The following is a 25,325-nucleotide window of genomic DNA, read 5'->3' on the forward strand; positions in this document are numbered from 1 at the left end:
ATTTAACCAGCAACCAAATTCAATGTTGAGTCTGCTCAGCTAGCTAAGCAGACCTTGAAGGGTTTCTACACTCAAAAAACATTAAATCCTTTTTACCTGTAATCCTTACATGGTTATCACATATTAGCTAAATAATTGCTTAAACCTGATATAGGACTTGCACTCGAAATCAGCAGCCGGAAAACTCAGACAGGGATGTTGCATTCAAGAGGAATGTTGGAAATATCTGACACAGGTTAGCAACATTATCATGATAGTATGAAATAAGATGAATATCTACACTGTTAAGCACTCTAAACATTAAATACATTTTAGAAAATATTTTGGTCTTTAGTTTGTATTGCAATAAACAGTTACTATTTCACACAGGGTGCAATTGTCCCCACATTTTTTTGCACCTCACACAATGAGGATGCTATTTCTTAAATCAGTATAAAATGTTGGCTCTTACTCTACAATACTCTGTATATACATCCTACTAAAAAAAGAAAGACATAATAGATTTGTTTCATCACAGATTGTAGCTTTTAAAACATGAAAGTATTCTACAAGTTGTACTGTCGATACAAACGTTTGCTGCTTCAGTGGCTCTGTGGCGCAATGGATAGCGCATTGGACTTCTAGTAGGTTGTAGTTATTCAACGGTTGTGGGTTCGAGTCCCAGCAGAGTCATTCTTTAGCTTCAAATGCAAACATTTAAACTTTACTTACAATAATACATAAAATAGACATTGTATATAGGAGACTTATTTACTATATATATATACAAAGTAGTGATAGGCTGGTGACATAAAAATCTTTTCAATGTAAGATCACCAATTACAAATCAATTTTCGATACTTTAAATCAATAACTGCTGATCAAAAATGCTTATTGTTATATTTAACCAGCAACCAAATTCAATGTTGAGTCTGCTCAGCTAGCTATGCAGACCTTGAAGGGTATCTACACTCAAAAAACATTAAATCCTTTTTACCTGTAATCCTTACATGGTTATCACATATTAGCTAAATAATTGCTTAAACCTGATTTAGGACTTGCACTCAAAATCAGCAGCCGGAAAACTCAGACAGGGATGTTGCATTCAAGAGGAATGTTGGAAATATCTGACACAGGTTAGTAACATTATCATTATAGTATGAAATAAGATGAATATCTACACTGTTCAGCACTCTAAACATTAAATACATTTTAGAAAATATTTTGGTCTTTAGTTTGTATTGCAATAAACAGTTACTATTTCACACAGGGTGCAATTGTCCCCACATTTTTTTGCACCTCACACAACGAGGATGCTATTTCTGAAATCAGTATAACATTTTGGCTCTTACTCTACAATACTGTGTATATACATCCTACTAAAAAAAGAAAGACATAATAGATTTGTTTCATCACAGATTGTAGCTTTTAAAACATGAAAGTATTCTACAAGTTGTACTGTCGATACAAAAGCTTGTTGCTTCAGTGGCTCTGTGGCGCTATGGATAGCGCATTGGATTTCTAGTAGGTTGTAGTTATTCAAAGGTTGTGGGTTTGAGTCCCACCAGAGTCGTTCTTTAGCTTCAAATGCAAACATTTAAAATTTACTTAAAATGATACATAACATAGACATTGTATATGGGAGACCTATATACTATATATACAAAGTAATTATAGGCTGTTGACATAAAAATCATTTAAATGTAAGACCAGTTACAAATCAATTTTAGATACTTTAAATCAATAACTGGTAATAAAAATGTGGATGGTTATTTTTAACCAGCAATGAAAATATTATGTTGAGTCTGCTCACGTAGGAATACAAAGCTTAAAGTGTATCTACAGTACACTCAAAAATCATAAAAAATCCTTAGATGGGTATTACAAATAACCTACACAATTGCTAAAACCTGATATAGGACTTGCACTTGAAAACCGCAAGAGGAAGACTCAGACATAGCTGTTGCATTTGGGAGAAATGTTATAAATATCTGACACTCGATAGCCATGTAATTATTATAATATAAATTAATATAAATATCTATACTGGTAAAAATGCAAAACCTATATAAATGTTACCAAAATGTTTCTGTCTTCAGTTTCTTTGCAACAAACACTCAATCAGACATGGTGCAATTGTCCCCATATTGATTTGCACCTCACACAAAGTGGGAGCTATTCCTGAAATCATTACAAAAATTTGAATCTCACTCTACGATACTCTCTTTACAGCCTACTTAAAAAATAGAAAAATAAAAAGATTAGTTTCATCACAGATTGTCATTTAAAACATAAGAGTATTCAACACATTGTACTGTTGATACAAAAACGTGGTACATCAGTGGCTCTGTGGTGCAATGGACAGCGCATTTGACTTCTAGTAGGTTGTAGTTATTCAAAGGTCTTGTGTTCGAGTCCCACCAGAGTCGTTCTTTAGTTTCAAATGCAAACATTTAAACTTTACTTACAATAATACATAACGTAGACATTGTATACAGGAGACTTATTTACTATATATATATATACAAAGTAATGATCGGCTGGTGACATAAAAATCTTTTCAATGTAAGATCACCAATTACAAATCAATTTTCGATACTTTAAATCAATAACTGCTGATCAAAAATGCTTATTGTTATATTTAACCAGCAACCAAATTCAATGTTGAGTCTGCTCAGCTAGCTATGCAGACCTTGAAGGGTATCTACACTCAAAAAACATTAAATCCTTTTTACCTGTAATCCTTACATGGTTATCACATATTAGCTAAATAATTGCTTAAACCTGATATAGGACTTGCACTCGAAATCAGCAGCCGGAAAACTCAGACAGGGATGTTGCATTCAAGAGGAATGTTGGAAATATCTGACACAGGTTAGCAACATTATCATGATAGTATGAAATAAGATGAATATCTACACTGTTAAGCACTCTAAACATTAAATACATTTTAGAAAATATTTTGGTCTTTAGTTTGTATTGCAATAAACAGTTACTATTTCACACAGGGTGCAATTGTCCCCACATTTTTTTGCACCTCACACAATGAGGATGCTATTTCTGAAATCAGTATAAAATGTTGGCTCTTACTCTACAATACTCTGTATATACATCCTACTAAAAAAAGAAAGACATAATAGATTTGTTTCATCACAGATTGTAGCTTTTAAAACATGAAAGTATTCTACAAGTTGTACTGTCGATACAAACGCTTGCTGCTTCAGTGGCTCTGTGGCGCAATGGATAGCGCATTGGACTTCTAGTAGGTTGTAGTTATTCAAAGGTTGTGGGTTCGAGTCCCAGCAGAGTCATTCTTTAGCTTCAAATGCAAACATTTAAAATTTACTTAAAATGATACATAACATAGACATTGTATATGGGAGACCTATATACTATATATACAAAGTAATTATAGGCTGTTGACATAAAAATCATTTAAGTGTAAGACCAGTTACAAATCAATTTTAGATACTTTAAATCAATAACTGGTAATAAAAATGTGGATGGTTATTTTTAACCAGCAATCAAAATATTATGTTGAGTCTGCTCACGTAGGAATACAAAGCTTAAAGTGTATCTACAGTACACTCAAAAATCATAAAAAATCCTTAGATGTGTATTACAAATAACCTACACAATTGCTAAAACCTGATATAGGACTTGCACTTTAAAACAGCAAGAGGAAGACTCAGACATAGCTGTTGCATTTGGGAGAAATGTTATAAATATCTGACACTCGATAGCCATGTAATTATTATAATATAAATTAATATAAATATATATATACTGGTAAAAATACAAAACCTATATAAATGTTACCAAAATGTTTCTGTCTTCAGTTTCTTTGCAACAAACACTCAATCAGACATGGTGCAATTGTCCCCATATTGATTTGCACCTCACACAAAGTGGGAGCTATTTCTGAAATCATTACAAAAATTTGACTCTCACTCTACGATACTCTCTTTACAGCCTACTTAAAAAATAGAAAAATAAAAAGATTAGTTTCATCACAGATTGTCATTTAAAACATAAGAGTATTCAACACATTGTACTGTTGATACAAAAATGTGGTACATCAGTGGCTCTGTGGTGCAATGGACAGCGCATTGGACTTCTAGTAGGTTGTAGTTATTCAAAGGTCTTGTGTTCGAGTACCACCAGAGTCGTTCCTTAGTTTCAAATGCAAACATTTAAACTTTACTTACAATAATACATAAAATAGACATTGTATATAGGAGACTTATTTACTATATATATATACAAAGTAGTGATAGGCTGGTGACATAAAAATCTTTTCAATGTAAGATCACCAATTACAAATCAATTTTCGATACTTTAAATCAATAACTGCTGATCAAAAATGCTTATTGTTATATTTAACCAGCAACCAAATTCAATGTTGAGTCTGCTCAGCTAGCTAAGCAGACCTTGAAGGGTTTCTACACTCAAAAAACATTAAATCCTTTTTACCTGTAATCCTTACATGGTTATCACATATTAGCTAAATAATTGCTTAAACCTGATATAGGACTTGCACTCGAAATCAGCAGCCGGAAAACTCAGACAGGGATGTTGCATTCAAGAGGAATGTTGGAAATATCTGACACAGGTTAGCAACATTATCATGATAGTATGAAATAAGATGAATATCTACACTGTTAAGCACTCTAAACATTAAATACATTTTAGAAAATATTTTGGTCTTTAGTTTGTATTGCAATAAACAGTTACTATTTCACACAGGGTGCAATTGTCCCCACATTTTTTTGCACCTCACACAATGAGGATGCTATTTCTTAAATCAGTATAAAATGTTGGCTCTTACTCTACAATACTCTGTATATACATCCTACTAAAAAAAGAAAGACATAATAGATTTGTTTCATCACAGATTGTAGCTTTTAAAACATGAAAGTATTCTACAAGTTGTACTGTCGATACAAACGTTTGCTGCTTCAGTGGCTCTGTGGCGCAATGGATAGCGCATTGGACTTCTAGTAGGTTGTAGTTATTCAACGGTTGTGGGTTCGAGTCCCAGCAGAGTCATTCTTTAGCTTCAAATGCAAACATTTAAACTTTACTTACAATAATACATAAAATAGACATTGTATATAGGAGACTTATTTACTATATATATATACAAAGTAGTGATAGGCTGGTGACATAAAAATCTTTTCAATGTAAGATCACCAATTACAAATCAATTTTCGATACTTTAAATCAATAACTGCTGATCAAAAATGCTTATTGTTATATTTAACCAGCAACCAAATTCAATGTTGAGTCTGCTCAGCTAGCTATGCAGACCTTGAAGGGTATCTACACTCAAAAAACATTAAATCCTTTTTACCTGTAATCCTTACATGGTTATCACATATTAGCTAAATAATTGCTTAAACCTGATTTAGGACTTGCACTCAAAATCAGCAGCCGGAAAACTCAGACAGGGATGTTGCATTCAAGAGGAATGTTGGAAATATCTGACACAGGTTAGTAACATTATCATTATAGTATGAAATAAGATGAATATCTACACTGTTCAGCACTCTAAACATTAAATACATTTTAGAAAATATTTTGGTCTTTAGTTTGTATTGCAATAAACAGTTACTATTTCACACAGGGTGCAATTGTCCCCACATTTTTTTGCACCTCACACAACGAGGATGCTATTTCTGAAATCAGTATAACATTTTGGCTCTTACTCTACAATACTGTGTATATACATCCTACTAAAAAAAGAAAGACATAATAGATTTGTTTCATCACAGATTGTAGCTTTTAAAACATGAAAGTATTCTACAAGTTGTACTGTCGATACAAAAGCTTGTTGCTTCAGTGGCTCTGTGGCGCTATGGATAGCGCATTGGATTTCTAGTAGGTTGTAGTTATTCAAAGGTTGTGGGTTTGAGTCCCACCAGAGTCGTTCTTTAGCTTCAAATGCAAACATTTAAAATTTACTTAAAATGATACATAACATAGACATTGTATATGGGAGACCTATATACTATATATACAAAGTAATTATAGGCTGTTGACATAAAAATCATTTAAATGTAAGACCAGTTACAAATCAATTTTAGATACTTTAAATCAATAACTGGTAATAAAAATGTGGATGGTTATTTTTAACCAGCAATGAAAATATTATGTTGAGTCTGCTCACGTAGGAATACAAAGCTTAAAGTGTATCTACAGTACACTCAAAAATCATAAAAAATCCTTAGATGGGTATTACAAATAACCTACACAATTGCTAAAACCTGATATAGGACTTGCACTTGAAAACCGCAAGAGGAAGACTCAGACATAGCTGTTGCATTTGGGAGAAATGTTATAAATATCTGACACTCGATAGCCATGTAATTATTATAATATAAATTAATATAAATATCTATACTGGTAAAAATGCAAAACCTATATAAATGTTACCAAAATGTTTCTGTCTTCAGTTTCTTTGCAACAAACACTCAATCAGACATGGTGCAATTGTCCCCATATTGATTTGCACCTCACACAAAGTGGGAGCTATTCCTGAAATCATTACAAAAATTTGAATCTCACTCTACGATACTCTCTTTACAGCCTACTTAAAAAATAGAAAAATAAAAAGATTAGTTTCATCACAGATTGTCATTTAAAACATAAGAGTATTCAACACATTGTACTGTTGATACAAAAACGTGGTACATCAGTGGCTCTGTGGTGCAATGGACAGCGCATTTGACTTCTAGTAGGTTGTAGTTATTCAAAGGTCTTGTGTTCGAGTCCCACCAGAGTCGTTCTTTAGTTTCAAATGCAAACATTTAAACTTTACTTACAATAATACATAACGTAGACATTGTATACAGGAGACTTATTTACTATATATATATATACAAAGTAATGATCGGCTGGTGACATAAAAATCTTTTCAATGTAAGATCACCAATTACAAATCAATTTTCGATACTTTAAATCAATAACTGCTGATCAAAAATGCTTATTGTTATATTTAACCAGCAACCAAATTCAATGTTGAGTCTGCTCAGCTAGCTATGCAGACCTTGAAGGGTATCTACACTCAAAAAACATTAAATCCTTTTTACCTGTAATCCTTACATGGTTATCACATATTAGCTAAATAATTGCTTAAACCTGATATAGGACTTGCACTCGAAATCAGCAGCCGGAAAACTCAGACAGGGATGTTGCATTCAAGAGGAATGTTGGAAATATCTGACACAGGTTAGCAACATTATCATGATAGTATGAAATAAGATGAATATCTACACTGTTAAGCACTCTAAACATTAAATACATTTTAGAAAATATTTTGGTCTTTAGTTTGTATTGCAATAAACAGTTACTATTTCACACAGGGTGCAATTGTCCCCACATTTTTTTTGCACCTCACACAATGAGGATGCTATTTCTGAAATCAGTATAAAATGTTGGCTCTTACTCTACAATACTCTGTATATACATCCTACTAAAAAAAGAAAGACATAATAGATTTGTTTCATCACAGATTGTAGCTTTTAAAACATGAAAGTATTCTACAAGTTGTACTGTCGATACAAACGCTTGCTGCTTCAGTGGCTCTGTGGCGCAATGGATAGCGCATTGGACTTCTAGTAGGTTGTAGTTATTCAAAGGTTGTGGGTTCGAGTCCCAGCAGAGTCATTCTTTAGCTTCAAATGCAAACATTTAAAATTTACTTAAAATGATACATAACATAGACATTGTATATGGGAGACCTATATACTATATATACAAAGTAATTATAGGCTGTTGACATAAAAATCATTTAAGTGTAAGACCAGTTACAAATCAATTTTAGATACTTTAAATCAATAACTGGTAATAAAAATGTGGATGGTTATTTTTAACCAGCAATCAAAATATTATGTTGAGTCTGCTCACGTAGGAATACAAAGCTTAAAGTGTATCTACAGTACACTCAAAAATCATAAAAAATCCTTAGATGTGTATTACAAATAACCTACACAATTGCTAAAACCTGATATAGGACTTGCACTTTAAAACAGCAAGAGGAAGACTCAGACATAGCTGTTGCATTTGGGAGAAATGTTATAAATATCTGACACTCGATAGCCATGTAATTATTATAATATAAATTAATATAAATATATATATACTGGTAAAAATACAAAACCTATATAAATGTTACCAAAATGTTTCTGTCTTCAGTTTCTTTGCAACAAACACTCAATCAGACATGGTGCAATTGTCCCCATATTGATTTGCACCTCACACAAAGTGGGAGCTATTTCTGAAATCATTACAAAAATTTGACTCTCACTCTACGATACTCTCTTTACAGCCTACTTAAAAAATAGAAAAATAAAAAGATTAGTTTCATCACAGATTGTCATTTAAAACATAAGAGTATTCAACACATTGTACTGTTGATACAAAAATGTGGTACATCAGTGGCTCTGTGGTGCAATGGACAGCGCATTGGACTTCTAGTAGGTTGTAGTTATTCAAAGGTCTTGTGTTCGAGTACCACCAGAGTCGTTCCTTAGTTTCAAATGCAAACATTTAAACTTTACTTACAATAATACATAAAATAGACATTGTATATAGGAGACTTATTTACTATATATATATACAAAGTAGTGATAGGCTGGTGACATAAAAATCTTTTCAATGTAAGATCACCAATTACAAATCAATTTTCGATACTTTAAATCAATAACTGCTGATCAAAAATGCTTATTGTTATATTTAACCAGCAACCAAATTCAATGTTGAGTCTGCTCAGCTAGCTAAGCAGACCTTGAAGGGTTTCTACACTCAAAAAACATTAAATCCTTTTTACCTGTAATCCTTACATGGTTATCACATATTAGCTAAATAATTGCTTAAACCTGATATAGGACTTGCACTCGAAATCAGCAGCCGGAAAACTCAGACAGGGATGTTGCATTCAAGAGGAATGTTGGAAATATCTGACACAGGTTAGCAACATTATCATGATAGTATGAAATAAGATGAATATCTACACTGTTAAGCACTCTAAACATTAAATACATTTTAGAAAATATTTTGGTCTTTAGTTTGTATTGCAATAAACAGTTACTATTTCACACAGGGTGCAATTGTCCCCACATTTTTTTGCACCTCACACAATGAGGATGCTATTTCTTAAATCAGTATAAAATGTTGGCTCTTACTCTACAATACTCTGTATATACATCCTACTAAAAAAAGAAAGACATAATAGATTTGTTTCATCACAGATTGTAGCTTTTAAAACATGAAAGTATTCTACAAGTTGTACTGTCGATACAAACGTTTGCTGCTTCAGTGGCTCTGTGGCGCAATGGATAGCGCATTGGACTTCTAGTAGGTTGTAGTTATTCAACGGTTGTGGGTTCGAGTCCCAGCAGAGTCATTCTTTAGCTTCAAATGCAAACATTTAAACTTTACTTACAATAATACATAAAATAGACATTGTATATAGGAGACTTATTTACTATATATATATACAAAGTAGTGATAGGCTGGTGACATAAAAATCTTTTCAATGTAAGATCACCAATTACAAATCAATTTTCGATACTTTAAATCAATAACTGCTGATCAAAAATGCTTATTGTTATATTTAACCAGCAACCAAATTCAATGTTGAGTCTGCTCAGCTAGCTATGCAGACCTTGAAGGGTATCTACACTCAAAAAACATTAAATCCTTTTTACCTGTAATCCTTACATGGTTATCACATATTAGCTAAATAATTGCTTAAACCTGATTTAGGACTTGCACTCAAAATCAGCAGTCGGAAAACTCAGACAGGGATGTTGCATTCAAGAGGAATGTTGGAAATATCTGACACAGGTTAGTAACATTATCATTATAGTATGAAATAAGATGAATATCTACACTGTTCAGCACTCTAAACATTAAATACATTTTAGAAAATATTTTGGTCTTTAGTTTGTATTGCAATAAACAGTTACTATTTCACACAGGGTGCAATTGTCCCCACATTTTTTTGCACCTCACACAACGAGGATGCTATTTCTGAAATCAGTATAACATTTTGGCTCTTACTCTACAATACTGTGTATATACATCCTACTAAAAAAAGAAAGACATAATAGATTTGTTTCATCACAGATTGTAGCTTTTAAAACATGAAAGTATTCTACAAGTTGTACTGTCGATACAAAAGCTTGTTGCTTCAGTGGCTCTGTGGCGCTATGGATAGCGCATTGGATTTCTAGTAGGTTGTAGTTATTCAAAGGTTGTGGGTTTGAGTCCCACCAGAGTCGTTCTTTAGCTTCAAATGCAAACATTTAAAATTTACTTAAAATGATACATAACATAGACATTGTATATGGGAGACCTATATACTATATATACAAAGTAATTATAGGCTGTTGACATAAAAATCATTTAAATGTAAGACCAGTTACAAATCAATTTTAGATACTTTAAATCAATAACTGGTAATAAAAATGTGGATGGTTATTTTTAACCAGCAATGAAAATATTATGTTGAGTCTGCTCACGTAGGAATACAAAGCTTAAAGTGTATCTACAGTACACTCAAAAATCATAAAAAATCCTTAGATGGGTATTACAAATAACCTACACAATTGCTAAAACCTGATATAGGACTTGCACTTGAAAACCGCAAGAGGAAGACTCAGACATAGCTGTTGCATTTGGGAGAAATGTTATAAATATCTGACACTCGATAGCCATGTAATTATTATAATATAAATTAATATAAATATCTATACTGGTAAAAATGCAAAACCTATATAAATGTTACCAAAATGTTTCTGTCTTCAGTTTCTTTGCAACAAACACTCAATCAGACATGGTGCAATTGTCCCCATATTGATTTGCACCTCACACAAAATGGGAGCTATTTCTGAAATCATTACAAAAATTTTACTCTCACTCTACGATACTCTCTTTACAGCATACTTAAAAAATAGAAAAATAAAAAGATTAGTTTCATCACAGATTGTGTCATTTAAAACATAAGAGTATTCAACACATTGTACAGTTGATACAAAAGTATGATACATCAGTGGCTCTGTGGCGCAATGGATAGCGCATTGGACTTCTAGTAGGTTGTAGTTATTCAAAGGTTGTGGGTTCGAGTCCCACCAGAGTCGTTCTTTAGTTTCAAATGCAAAGATTTAAAGTTTACTTACAATAATACATAACGTAGACATTGTATACAGGAGACTTATTTACTATATATATATATATACAAAGTAATGATAGGCTGGTGACATAAAAATCTTTTCAATGTAAGATCACCAATTACAAATCAATTTTCGATACTTTAAATCAATAACTGCTGATCAAAAGTGCTTATTGTTATATTTAACCAGCAACCAAATTCAATGTTGAGTCTGCTCAGCTAGCTATGCAGACCTTGAAGGGTATCTACACTCAAAAAAACATTAAATCCTTTTTACCTGTAATCCTTACATGGTTATCACATATTAGCTAAATAATTGCTTAAACCTGATATAGGACTTGCACTCGAAATCAGCAGCCGGAAAACTCAGACAGGGATGTTGCATTCAAGAGGAATGTTGGAAATATCTGACACAGGTTAGCAACATTATCATTATAGTATGAAATAAGATGAATATCTACACTGTTAAGCACTCTAAACATTAAATACATTTTAGAAAATATTTTGGTCTTTAGTTTGTATTGCAATAAACAGTTACTATTTCACACAGGGTGCAATTGTCCCCACATTTTTTTTGCACCTCACACAATGAGGATGCTATTTCTGAAATCAGTATAAAATTTTGGCTCTTACTCTACAATACTCTGTATATACATCCTACTAAAAAAAGAAAGACATAATAGATTTGTTTCATCACAGATTGTAGCTTTTAAAACATGAAAGTATTCTACAAGCTGTACTGTCGATACAAACGCTTGCTGTTTCAGTGGCTCTGTGGCGCAATGGATAGCGTATTGGACTTCTAGTAGGTTGTAGTTACTCAAAGGTTGTGGGTTCGAGTCCCAGCAGAGTCATTCTTTAGCTTCAAATGCAAACATTTAAAATGATACATAACATAGACATTGTATATGGGAAACCTATATACTATATATACAAAGTAATTATAGGCTGTTGACATAAAAATCATTTAAATGTAAGACCAGTTACAAATCAATTTTAGATACTTTAAATCAATAACTGGTAATAAAAATGTGGATGGTTATTTTTAACCAGCAATCAAAATATTATGTTGAGTCTGCTCACGTAGGAATACAAAGCTTAAGGTGTATCTACAGTACACTCAAAAATCATAAAAAATCCTTAGATGTGTATTACAAATAACCTACACAATTGCTAAAACCTGATATAGGACTTGCACTTTAAAACAGCAAGAGGAAGACTCAGACATAGCTGTTGCATTTGGGAGAAATGTTATAAATATCTGACACTCGATAGCCATGTAATTATTATAATATAAATTAATATAAATATATATATACTGGTAAAAATACAAAACCTATATAAATGTTACCAAAATGTTTCTGTCTTCAGTTTCTTTGCAACAAACACTCAATCAGACATGGTGCAATTGTCCCCATATTGATTTGCACCTCACACAAAGTGGGAGCTATTTCTGAAATCATTACAAAAATTTGACTCTCACTCTACGATACTCTCTTTACAGCCTACTTAAAAAATAGAAAAATAAAAAGATTAGTTTCATCACAGATTGTCATTTAAAACATAAGAGTATTCAACACATTGTACTGTTGATACAAAAATGTGGTACATCAGTGGCTCTGTGGTGCAATGGACAGCGCATTGGACTTCTAGTAGGTTGTAGTTATTCAAAGGTCTTGTGTTCGAGTACCACCAGAGTCGTTCCTTAGTTTCAAATGCAAACATTTAAACTTTACTTACAATAATACTTAAAATAGACATTGTATATAGGAGACTTATTTACTATATATATATACAAAGTAGTGATAGGCTGGTGACATAAAAATCTTTTCAATGTAAGATCACCAATTTCAAATCAATTTTCGATACTTTAAATCAATAACTGCTGATCAAAAATGCTTATTGTTATATTTAACCAGCAACCAAATTCAATGTTGAGTCTGCTCAGCTAGCTATGCAGACCTTGAAGGGTATCTACACTCAAAAAACATTAAATCCTTTTTACTAGAGATGAGCGCCTGAAATTTTTCGGGTTTTGTGTTTTGGTTTTGGGTTCGGTTCCGCGGCCGTGTTTTGGGTTCGAACGCGTTTTGGCAAAACCTCACCGAATTTTTTTTGTCGGATTCGGGTGTGTTTTGGATTCGGGTGTTTTTTTCAAAAAACACTAAAAAACAGCTTAAATCATAGAATTTGGGGGTCATTTTGATCCCAAAGTATTATTAACCTCAAAAACCATAATTTACACTCATTTTCAGTCTATTCTGAATACCTCACACCTCACAATATTATTTTTAGTCCTAAAATTTGCACCGAGGTCGCTGTGTGAGTAAGATAAGCGACCCTAGTGGCCGACACAAACACCGGGCCCATCTAGGAGTGGCACTGCAGTGTCACGCAGGATGTCCCTTCCAAAAAACCCTCCCCAAACAGCACATGACGCAAAGAAAAAAAGAGGCGCAATGAGGTAGCTGTGTGAGTAAGATTAGCGACCCTAGTGGCCGACACAAACACCGGGCCCATCTAGGAGTGGCACTGCAGTGTCACGCAGGATGGCCCTTCCAAAAAACCCTCCCCAAACACCACATGACGCAAAGAAAAAAAGAGGCGCAATGAGGTAGCTGTGTGAGTAAGATTAGCGACCCTAGTGGCCGACACAAACACCGGGCCCATCTAGGAGTGGCACTGCAGTGTCACGCAGGATGTCCCTTCCAAAAAACCCTCCCCAAACAGCACATGACGCAAAGAAAAAAAGAGGCGCAATGAGGTAGCTGTGTGAGTAAGATTAGCGACCCTAGTGGCCGACACAAACACCGGGCCCATCTAGGAGTGGCACTGCAGTGTCACGCAGGATGTCCCTTCCAAAAAACCCTCCCCAAACAGCACATGACGCAAAGAAAAAAAGAGGCGCAATGAGGTAGCTGACTGTGTGAGTAAGATTAGCGACCCTAGTGGCCGACACAAACACCGGGCCCATTTAGGAGTGGCACTGCAGTGTCACGCAGGATGTCCCTTCCAAAAAACCCTCCCCAATCAGCACATGATGCAAAGAAAAAGAAAAGAAAAAAGAGGTGCAAGATGGAATTGTCCTTGGGCCCTCCCACCCACCCTTATGTTGTATAAACAAAACAGGACATGCACACTTTAACCAACCCATCATTTCAGTGACAGGGTCTGCCACACGACTGTGACTGATATGACGGGTTGGTTTGGACCCCCCCCCCAAAAAAGAAGCAATTAATCTCTCCTTGCACAAACTGGCTCTACAGAGGCAAGATGTCCACCTCATCATCACCCTCCGATATATCACCGTGTACATCCCCCTCCTCACAGATTATCAATTCGTCCCCACTGGAATCCACCATCTCAGCTCCCTGTGTACTTTGTGGAGGCAATTGCTGCTGGTCAATGTCTCCGCGGAGGAATTGATTATAATTCATTTTAATGAACATCATCTTCTCCACATTTTCTGGATGTAACCTCGTACGCCGATTGCTGACAAGGTGAGCGGCGGCACTAAACACTCTTTCGGAGTACACACTTGTGGGAGGGCAACTTAGGTAGAATAAAGCCAGTTTGTGCAAGGGCCTCCAAATTGCCTCTTTTTCCTGCCAGTATAAGTACGGACTGTGTGACGTGCCTACTTGGATGCGGTCACTCATATAATCCTCCACCATTCTACCAATGTTGAGAGAATCATATGCAGTGACAGTAGACGACATGTCCGTAATCGTTGTCAGGTCCTTCAGTCCGGACCAGATGTCAGCATCAGCAGTCGCTCCAGACTGCCCTGCATCACCGCCAGCGGGTGGGCTCGGAATTCTGAGCCTTTTCCTCGCACCCCCAGTTGCGGGAGAATGTGAAGGAGGAGATGTTGACAGGTCGCGTTCCGCTTGACTTGACAATTTTGTCACCAGCAGGTCTTTCAACCCCAGCAGACTTGTGTCTGCCGGAAAGAGAGATCCAAGGTAGGCTTTAAATCTAGGATCGAGCACGGTGGCCAAAATGTAGTGCTCTGATTTCAACAGATTGACCACCCGTGAATCCTTGTTAAGCGAATTAAGGGCTCCATCCACAAGTCCCACATGCCTAGCGGAATCGCTCCGTGTTAGCTCCTCCTTCAATGTCTCCAGCTTCTTCTGCAAAAGCCTGATGAGGGGAATGACCTGACTCAGGCTGGCAGTGTCTGAACTGACTTCACGTGTGGCAAGTTCAAAGGGCATCAGAACCTTGCACAACGTTGAAATCATTCTCCACTGCGCCTGAGACAGGTGCATTCCACCTACTATATCGTGCTCAATTGTATAGGCTTGAATGGCCTTTTGCTGCTCCTCCAACCTCTGAAGCATATAGAGGGTTGAATTCCACCTCGTTACCACTTCTTGCTTCAGATGATGGCAGGGCAGGTTCAGTAGTTTTTGGTGGTGCTCCAGTCTTCTGTACGTGGTGCCTGTACGCCGAAAGTGTCCCGCAATTCTTCTGGCCACCGACAGCATCTCTTGCACGCCCCTGTCGTTTTTTAAAAAATTCTGCACCACCAAATTCAAGGTATGTGCAAAACATGGGACGTACTGGAATTTGCCCATATTTAATGCACACACAATATTGCTGGCGTTGTCCGATGCCACAAATCCACAGGAGAGTCCAATTGGGGTAAGCCATTCCGCGATGATCTTCCTCAGTTGCCGTAAGAGGTTTTCAGCTGTGTGCATATTCTGGAAAGCGGTGATACAAAGCGTAGCCTGCCTAGGAAAGAGTTGGCGTTTGCGAGATGCTGCTACTGGTGCCGCCGCTGCTGTTCTTGCGGCGGGAGTCCATACATCTACCCAGTGGGCTGTCACAGTCATATAGTCCTGACCCTGCCCTGCTCCACTTGTCCACATGTCCGTGGTTAAGTGGACATTGGGTACAACTGCATTTTTTAGGACACTGGTGAGTCTTTTTCTGACGTCCGTGTACATTCTCGGTATCGCCTGCCTAGAGAAGTGGAACCTAGATGGTATTTGGTAACGGGGGCACACTGCCTCAATAAATTGTCTAGTTCCCTGTGAACTAACGGCGGATACCGGACGCACGTCTAACACCAACATAGTTGTCAAGGCCTCAGTTATCCGCTTTGCAGCAGGATGACTGCTGTGATATTTCATCTTCCTCGCAAAGGACTGTTGAACAGTCAATTGCTTACTGGAAGTAGTACAAGTGGGCTTACGACTTCCCCTCTGGGATGACCATCGACTCCCAGCAGCAACAACAGCAGCGCCAGCAGCAGTAGGCGTTACACGCAAGGATGCATCGGAGGAATCCCAGGCATGAGAGGAATCGTCAGAATTGCCAGTGACATGGCCTGCAGGACTATTGGCATTCCTGGGGAAGGAGGAAATTGACACTGAGGGAGTTGGTGGGGTGGTTTGCGTGAGCTTGGTTACAAGAGGAAGGGATTTACTGGTCAGTGGACTGCTTCCGCTGTCACCCAAAGTTTTTGAACTTGTCACTGACTTATTATGAATGCGCTGCAGGTGACGTATAAGGGAGGATGTTCCGAGGTGGTTAACGTCCTTACCCCTACTTATTACAGCTTGACAAAGGGAACACACGGCTTGACACCTGTTGTCAGCATTTCTGGTGAAATACCTCCACACCGAAGAGCTGATTTTTTTGGTATTTTCACCTGGCATGTCAACGGCCATATTCCTCCCACGGACAACAGGTGTCTCCCCGGGTGCCTGACTTAAACAAACCACCTCACCATCAGAATCCTCCTGGTCAATTTCCTCCCCAGCGTCAGCAACACCCATATCCTCCTCATCCTGGTGTACTTCAACACTGACATCTTCAATCTGACTATCAGGAACTGGACTGCGGGTGCTCCTTCCAGCACTTGCAGGGGGCGTGCAAATGGTGGAAGGCGCATGCTCTTCACGTCCAGTGTTGGGAAGGTCAGGCATCGCAACCGACACAATTGGACTCTCCTTGTGGATTTGGGATTTCGAAGAATGCACAGTTCTTTGCTGTGCTGCTTTTGCCAGCTTGAGTCTTTTCATTTTTCTAGCGAGAGGCTGAGTGCTTCCATCCTCATGTGAAGCTGAACCACTAGCCATGAACATAGGCCAGGGCCTCAGCCGTTCCTTGCCACTCCGTGTCGTAAATGGCATATTGGCAAGTTTACGCTTCTCCTCCGACAATTTTATTTTAGGTTTTGGAGTCCTTTTTTTTCTGATATTTGGTGTTTTGGATTTGACATGCTCTGTACTATGACATTGGGCATCGGCCTTGGCAGACGACGTTGCTGGCATTTCATCGTCTCGGCCATGACTAGTGGCAGCAGCTTCAGCACGAGGTGGAAGTGGATCTTGATCTTTCCCTAATTTTGGAACCTCAACATTTTTGTTCTCCATATTTTAATAGGCACAACTAAAAGGCACCTCAGGTAAACAATGGAGATGGATACTAGTATACAATTATGGACTGCCTGCCGAGTGCAGACACAGAGGTAGCCACAGCCGTGAACTACCGTACTGTACTGTGTCTGCTGCTAATATAGACTGGTTGATAAAGAGATGTCTATGTAACTATGTATGTATAAAGAAGAAAGAAAAAAAAACCACGGTTAGGTGGTATACAATTATGGATGGACTGCCTGCCGAGTGCAGACACAGAGGTAGCCACAGCCGTGAACTACCGTACTGTACTGTGTCTGCTGCTAATATAGACTGGTTGATAAAGAGATGTCGTAGTAGTATGTATGTATAAAGAAGAAAAAAAAACCACGGTTAGGTGGTATATACAATTATGGACGGGCTGCCGAGTGCCGACACAGAGGTAGCCACAGCCGTGAACTACCGCACTGTACTGTGTCTGCTGCTAATATATAGACTGGTTGATAAAGAGATAGTATACTCGTAACTAGTATGTATGTATAAAGAAAGAAAAAAAAACCACGGTTAGGTGGTATATACAATTATGGACGGGCTGCCGAGTGCCGACACAGAGGTAGCCACAGCCGTGAACTACCGCACTGTACTGTGTCTGCTGCTAATATAGACTGGTTGATAAAGAGATAGTATACTCGTAACTAGTATGTATGTATAAAGAAAGAAAAAAAAACCACGGTTAGGTGGTATATACAATTATGGACGGGCTGCCGAGTGCCGACACAGAGGTAGCCACAGCCGTGAACTACCGCACTGTACTGTGTCTGCTGCTAATATATAGACTGGTTGATAAAGAGATAGTATACTCGTAACTAGTATGTATGTATAAAGAAAGAAAAAAAAACCACGGTTAGGTGGTATATACAATTATGGACGGGCTGCCGAGTGCCGACACAGAGGTAGCCACAGCCGTGAACTACCGCACTGTACTGTGTCTGCTGCTAATATAGACTGGTTGATAAAGAGATAGTATACTCGTAACTAGTATGTATGTATAAAGAAAGAAAAAAAAACCACGGTTAGGTGGTATATACAATTATGGACGGGCTGCCGAGTGCCGACACAGAGGTAGCCACAGCCGTGAACTACCGCACTGTACTGTGTCTGCTGCTAATATAGACTGGTTGATAAAGAGATAGTATACTCGTAACTAGTATGTATGTAAAAAGAAAGAAAAAAAAACCACGGTTAGGTGGTATATACAATTATGGACGGGCTGCCGAGTGCCGACACAGAGGTAGCCACAGCCGTGAACTACCGCACTGTACTGTGTCTGCTGCTAATATATAGACTGGTTGATAAAGAGATAGTATACTCGTAACTAGTATGTATGTATAAAGAAAGAAAAAAAAACCACGGTTAGGTGGTATATACAATTATGGACGGGCTGCCGAGTGCCGACACAGAGGTAGCCACAGCCGTGAACTACCGCACTGTACTGTGTCTGCTGCTAATATATAGACTGGTTGATAAAGAGATAGTATACTCGTAACTAGTATGTATGTATAAAGAAAGAAAAAAAAACCACGGTTAGGTGGTATATACAATTATGGACGGGCTGCCGAGTGCCGACACAGAGGTAGCCACAGCCGTGAACTACCGCACTGTACTGTGTCTGCTGCTAATATAGACTGGTTGATAAAGAGATGTCGTAGTAGTATGTATGTATAAAGAAGAAGAAAAAACCGCGGTTAGGTGGTATATACAATTATGGACGGGCTGCCGAGTGCCGACACAGAGGTAGCCACAGCCGTGAACTACCGCACTGTACTGTGTCTGCTGCTAATATATAGACTGGTTGATAAAGAGATAGTATACTCGTAACTAGTATGTATGTATAAAGAAAGAAAAAAAAACCACGGTTAGGTGGTATATACAATTATGGACGGGCTGCCGAGTGCCGACACAGACGTAGCCACAGCCGTGAACTACCGCACTGTACTGTGTCTGCTGCTAATATAGACTGGTTGATAAAGAGATAGTATACTCGTAACTAGTATGTATGTATAAAGAAAGAAAAAAAAACCACGGTTAGGTGGTATATACAATTATGGACGGGCTGCCGAGTGCCGACACAGAGGTAGCCACAGCCGTGAACTACCGCACTGTACTGTGTCTGCTGCTAATATAGACTGGTTGATAAAGAGATAGTATACTCGTAACTAGTATGACTATAAAGAAAGAAAAAAAAAACCACGGTTAGGTGGTATATACAATTATGGACGGGCTGCCGAGTGCCGACACAGAGGTAGCCACAGCCGTGAACTACCGCACTGTACTGTGTCTGCTGCTAATATATAGACTGGTTGATAAAGAGATAGTATACTCGTAACTAGTATGTATGTATAAAGAAAGAAAAAAAAACCACGGTTAGGTGGTATATACAATTATGGACGGGCTGCAGAGTGCCAACACAGAGGTAGCCACAGCCGTGAACTACCGCACTGTACTGTGTCTGCTGCTAATATATAGACTGGTTGATAAAGAGATAGTATACTCGTAACTAGTATGTATGTATAAAGAAAGAAAAAAAAACCACGGTTAGGTGGTATATACAATTATGGACGGGCTGCCGAGTGCCGACACAGAGGTAGCCACAGCCGTGAACTACCGCACTGTACTGTGTCTGCTGCTAATATAGACTGGTTGATAAAGAGATAGTATACTCGTAACTAGTATGTATGTATAAAGAAAGAAAAAAAAACCACGGTTAGGTGGTATATACAATTATGGACGGGCTGCCGAGTGCCGACACAGAGGTAGCCACAGCCGTGAACTACCGCACTGTACTGTGTCTGCTGCTAATATATAGACTGGTTGATAAAGAGATAGTATACTCGTAACTAGTATGTATGTATAAAGAAAGAAAAAAAAACCACGGTTAGGTGGTATATACAATTATGGATGGGCTGCCGAGTGCCGACACAGAGGTAGCCACAGCCGTGAACTACCGCACTGTACTGTGTCTGCTGCTAATATATAGACTGGTTGATAAAGAGATAGTATACTCGTAACTAGTATGTATGTATAAAGAAAGAAAAAAAAACCACGGTTAGGTGGTATATACAATTATGGACGGGCTGCCGAGTGCCGACACAGAGGTAGCCACAGCCGTGAACTACCGCACTGTACTGTGTCTGCTGCTAATATAGACTGGTTGATAAAGAGATGTCGTAGTAGTATGTATGTATAAAGAAGAAAAAAAAACCGCGGTTAGGTGGTATATACAATTATGGACGGGCTGCCGAGTGCCGACACAGAGGTAGCCACAGCCGTGAACTACCGCACTGTACTGTGTCTGCTGCTAATATATAGACTGGTTGATAAAGAGATAGTATACTCGTAACTAGTATGTATGTATAAAGAAAGAAAAAAAAACCACGGTTAGGTGGTATATACAATTATGGACGGGCTGCCGAGTGCCGACACAGAGGTAGCCACAGCCGTGAACTACCGCACTGTACTGTGTCTGCTGCTAATATAGACTGGTTGATAAAGAGATATTATACTCGTAACTAGTATGTATGTATAAAGAAAGAAAAAAAAACCACGGTTAGGTGGTATATACAATTATGGACGGGCTGCCGAGTGCCGACACAGAGGTAGCCACAGCCGTGAACTACCGCACTGTACTGTGTCTGCTGCTAATATAGACTGGTTGATAAAGAGATAGTATACTCGTAACTAGTATGACTATAAAGAAAGAAAAAAAAAACCACGGTTAGGTGGTATATACAATTATGGACGGGCTGCCGAGTGCCGACACAGAGGTAGCCACAGCCGTGAACTACCGCACTGTACTGTGTCTGCTGCTAATATATAGACTGGTTGATAAAGAGATAGTATACTCGTAACTAGTATGTATGTATAAAGAAAGAAAAAAAAACCACGGTTAGGTGGTATATACAATTATGGACGGGCTGCCGAGTGCCGACACAGAGGTAGCCACAGCCGTGAACTACCGCGCTGTACTGTGTCTGCTGCTAATATAGACTGGTTGATAAAGAGATAGTATACTCGTAACTAGTATGTATGTATAAAGAAAGAAAAAAAAACCACGGTTAGGTGGTATATACAATTATGGACGGGCTGCCGAGTGCCGACACAGAGGTAGCCACAGCCGTGAACTACCGCACTGTACTGTGTCTGCTGCTAATATATAGACTGGTTGATAAAGAGATAGTATACTCGTAACTAGTATGTATGTATAAAGAAAGAAAAAAAAACCACGGTTAGGTGGTATATACAATTATGGACGGGCTGCCGAGTGCCGACACAGAGGTAGCCACAGCCGTGAACTACCGCACTGTACTGTGTCTGCTGCTAATATATAGACTGGTTGATAAAGAGATAGTATACTCGTAACTAGTATGTATGTATAAAGAAAGAAAAAAAAAACACGGTTAGGTGGTATATACAATTATGGACGGGCTGCCGAGTGCCGACACAGAGGTAGCCACAGCCGTGAACTACCGCACTGTACTGTGTCTGCTGCTAATATAGACTGGTTGATAAAGAGATAGTATACTCGTAACTAGTATGTATGTATAAAGAAAGAAAAAAAAACCACGGTTAGGTGGTATATACAATTATGGACGGGCTGCCGAGTGCCGACACAGAGGTAGCCACAGCCGTGAACTACCGCACTGTACTGTGTCTGCTGCTAATATAGACTGGTTGATAAAGAGATAGTATACTCGTAACTAGTATGACTATAAAGAAAGAAAAAAAAAACCACGGTTAGGTGGTATATACAATTATGGACGGGCTGCCGAGTGCCGACACAGAGGTAGCCACAGCCGTGAACTACCGCACTGTACTGTGTCTGCTGCTAATATATAGACTGGTTGATAAAGAGATAGTATACTCGTAACTAGTATGTATGTATAAAGAAAGAAAAAAAAACCACGGTTAGGTGGTATATACAATTATGGACGGGCTGCCGAGTGCCGACACAGAGGTAGCCACAGCCGTGAACTACCGCACTGTACTGTGTCTGCTGCTAATATATAGACTGGTTGATAAAGAGATAGTATACTCGTAACTAGTATGTATGTATAAAGAAAGAAAAAAAAACACGGTTAGGTGGTATATACAATTATGGACGGGCTGCCGAGTGCCGACACAGAGGTAGCCACAGCCGTGAACTACCGCACTGTACTGTGTCTGCTGCTAATATAGACTGGTTGATAAAGAGATAGTATACTCGTAACTAGTATGTATGTATAAAGAAAGAAAAAAAAACCACGGTTAGGTGGTATATACAATTATGGACGGGCTGCCGAGTGCCGACACAGAGGTAGCCACAGCCGTGAACTACCGCACTGTACTGTGTCTGCTGCTAATATAGACTGGTTGATAAAGAGATAGTATACTCGTAACTAGTATGACTATAAAGAAAGAAAAAAAAAACCACGGTTAGGTGGTATATACAATTATGGACGGGCTGCCGAGTGCCGACACAGAGGTAGCCACAGCCGTGAACTACCGCACTGTACTGTGTCTGCTGCTAATATATAGACTGGTTGATAAAGAGATGGTATACTCGTAACTAGTATGTATGTATAAAGAAAGAAAAAAAAACCACGGTTAGGTGGTATATACAATTATGGACGGGCTGCCGAGTGCCGACACAGAGGTAGCCACAGCCGTGAACTACCGCACTGTACTGTGTCTGCTGCTAATATAGACTGGTTGATAAAGAGATAGTATACTCGTAACTAGTATGTATGTATAAAGAAAGAAAAAAAAACCACGGTTAGGTGGTATATACAATTATGGACGGGCTGCCGAGTGCCGACACAGAGGTAGCCACAGCCGTGAACTACCGCACTGTACTGTGTCTGCTGCTAATATAGACTGGTTGATAAAGAGATAGTATACTCGTAACTAGTATGACTATAAAGAAAGAAAAAAAAACCACGGTTAGGTGGTATATACAATTATGGACGGGCTGCCGAGTGCCGACACAGAGGTAGCCACAGCCGTGAACTACCGCACTGTACTGTGTCTGCTGCTAATATGGACTGGTTGATAAAGAGATAGTATACTACTAATATTATATATACTGGTGGTCAGGTCACTGGTCACTAGTCACACTGGCAGTGGCACTCCTGCAGCAAAAGTGTGCACTGTTTAATTTTAATATAATATTATGTACTCCTGGCTCCTGCTATAACCTATAACTGGCACTGCAGTGCTCCCCAGTCTCCCCCACAATTATAAGCTGTGTGAGCTGAGCACAGTCAGATATATATATACATTGATGCAGCACACTGGGCTGAGCAGTGCACACAGATATGGTATGTGACTGAGTCACTGTGTGTATCGTTTTTTTCAGGCAGAGAACGGATATATTAAATAAAACAAACAACTGCACTGTCTGGGGGTCACTGTGGTCGTCAGTCACTAAACTCTGCACTCTCTTCTACAGTATCACAGCCTCAGGTCAATTTCTCTCTCTCTCTCTCAACCCTAATCTAAATGGAGAGGACGCCAGCCACGTCCTCTCCCTATCAATCTCAATGCACGTGTGAAAATGGCGGCGACGCGCGGCTCCTTATATAGAATCCGAGTCTCGCGAGAATCCGACAGCGTCATGATGACGTTCGGGCGCGCTCGGGTTAACCGAGCAAGGCGGGAGGATCCGAGTCTGCTCGGACCCGTGAAAAAAACATGAAGTTCGTGCGGGTTCGGATTCAGAGAAACCGAACCCACTCATCTCTACTTTTTACCTGTCATCCTTACATGGTTATCACATATTAGCTAAATAATTGCTTAAACCTGATTTAGGACTTGCACTCAAAATCAGCAGCCGGAAAACTCAGACAGGGATGTTGCATTCAAGAGGAATGTTGGAAATATCTGACACAGGTTAGTAACATTATCATTATAGTATGAAATAAGATGAATATCTACACTGTTCAGCACTCTAAACATTAAATACATTTTAGAAAATATTTTGGTCTTTAGTTTGTATTGCAATAAACAGTTACTATTTCACACAGGGTGCAATTGTCCCCACATTTTTTTGCACCTCACACAACGAGGATGCTATTTCTGAAATCAGTATAACATTTTGGCTCTTACTCTACAATACTGTGTATATACATCCTACTAAAAAAAGAAAGACATAATAGATTTGTTTCATCACAGATTGTAGCTTTTAAAACATGAAAGTATTCTACAAGTTGTACTGTCGATACAAAAGCTTGTTGCTTCAGTGGCTCTGTGGCGCTATGGATAGCGCATTGGACTTCTAGTAGGTTGTAGTTATTCAAAGGTTGTGGGTTTGAGTTCCACCAGAGTCGTTCTTTAGCTTCAAATGCAAACATTTAAAATTTACTTAAAATGATACATAACATAGACATTGTATATGGAAGACCTATATACTATATATACAAAGTAATTATAGGCTGTTGACATAAAAATCATTTAAATGTAAGACCAGTTACAAATCAATTTTAGATACTTTAAATCAATAACTGGTAATAAAAATGTGGATGGTTATTTTTAACCAGCAATGAAAATATTATGTTGAGTCTGCTCACGTAGGAATACAAAGCTTAAAGTGTATCTACAGTACACTCAAAAATCATAAAAAATCCTTAGATGGGTATTACAAATAACCTACACAATTGCTAAAATCTGATATAGGACTTGCACTTGAAAACCGCAAGAGGAAGACTCAGACATAGCTGTTGCATTTGGGAGAAATGTTATAAATATCTGACACTCGATAG

The 25,325-nt window shown here is 38.1% G+C and overlaps 6 non-coding genes across 6 annotated transcripts; all 6 read left to right on the forward strand.

Annotated features, from left to right (window-relative positions):
• The first annotated feature begins 586 nt into the window (after positions 1-586).
• On the forward strand, positions 587-672 carry TRNAR-UCU (transfer RNA arginine (anticodon UCU)). The gene is given in 2 exon segments: positions 587-623; positions 637-672. It is a non-coding gene; the product is annotated as a tRNA-Arg (tRNA).
• A 2,532-nt stretch (positions 673-3,204) lies between these two features.
• TRNAR-UCU (transfer RNA arginine (anticodon UCU)) lies at positions 3,205-3,290 on the forward strand. The gene is given in 2 exon segments: positions 3,205-3,241; positions 3,255-3,290. It is a non-coding gene; the product is annotated as a tRNA-Arg (tRNA).
• Positions 3,291-4,942: 1,652 nt separating this feature from the next.
• On the forward strand, positions 4,943-5,028 carry TRNAR-UCU (transfer RNA arginine (anticodon UCU)). The gene is given in 2 exon segments: positions 4,943-4,979; positions 4,993-5,028. It is a non-coding gene; the product is annotated as a tRNA-Arg (tRNA).
• Positions 5,029-7,561: 2,533 nt separating this feature from the next.
• On the forward strand, positions 7,562-7,647 carry TRNAR-UCU (transfer RNA arginine (anticodon UCU)). Its single transcript is given in 2 exon segments — positions 7,562-7,598; positions 7,612-7,647. It is a non-coding gene; the product is annotated as a tRNA-Arg (tRNA).
• A 1,652-nt stretch (positions 7,648-9,299) lies between these two features.
• On the forward strand, positions 9,300-9,385 carry TRNAR-UCU (transfer RNA arginine (anticodon UCU)). The gene is given in 2 exon segments: positions 9,300-9,336; positions 9,350-9,385. It is a non-coding gene; the product is annotated as a tRNA-Arg (tRNA).
• A 1,652-nt stretch (positions 9,386-11,037) lies between these two features.
• On the forward strand, positions 11,038-11,123 carry TRNAR-UCU (transfer RNA arginine (anticodon UCU)). Its single transcript is given in 2 exon segments — positions 11,038-11,074; positions 11,088-11,123. It is a non-coding gene; the product is annotated as a tRNA-Arg (tRNA).
• The last annotated feature ends 14,202 nt before the right edge of the window (positions 11,124-25,325 follow it).

This window comes from Pseudophryne corroboree, chromosome 4, assembly GCF_028390025.1.
Source record: "Pseudophryne corroboree isolate aPseCor3 chromosome 4, aPseCor3.hap2, whole genome shotgun sequence".
Lineage (NCBI taxonomy): Eukaryota > Metazoa > Chordata > Amphibia > Anura > Myobatrachidae > Pseudophryne > Pseudophryne corroboree.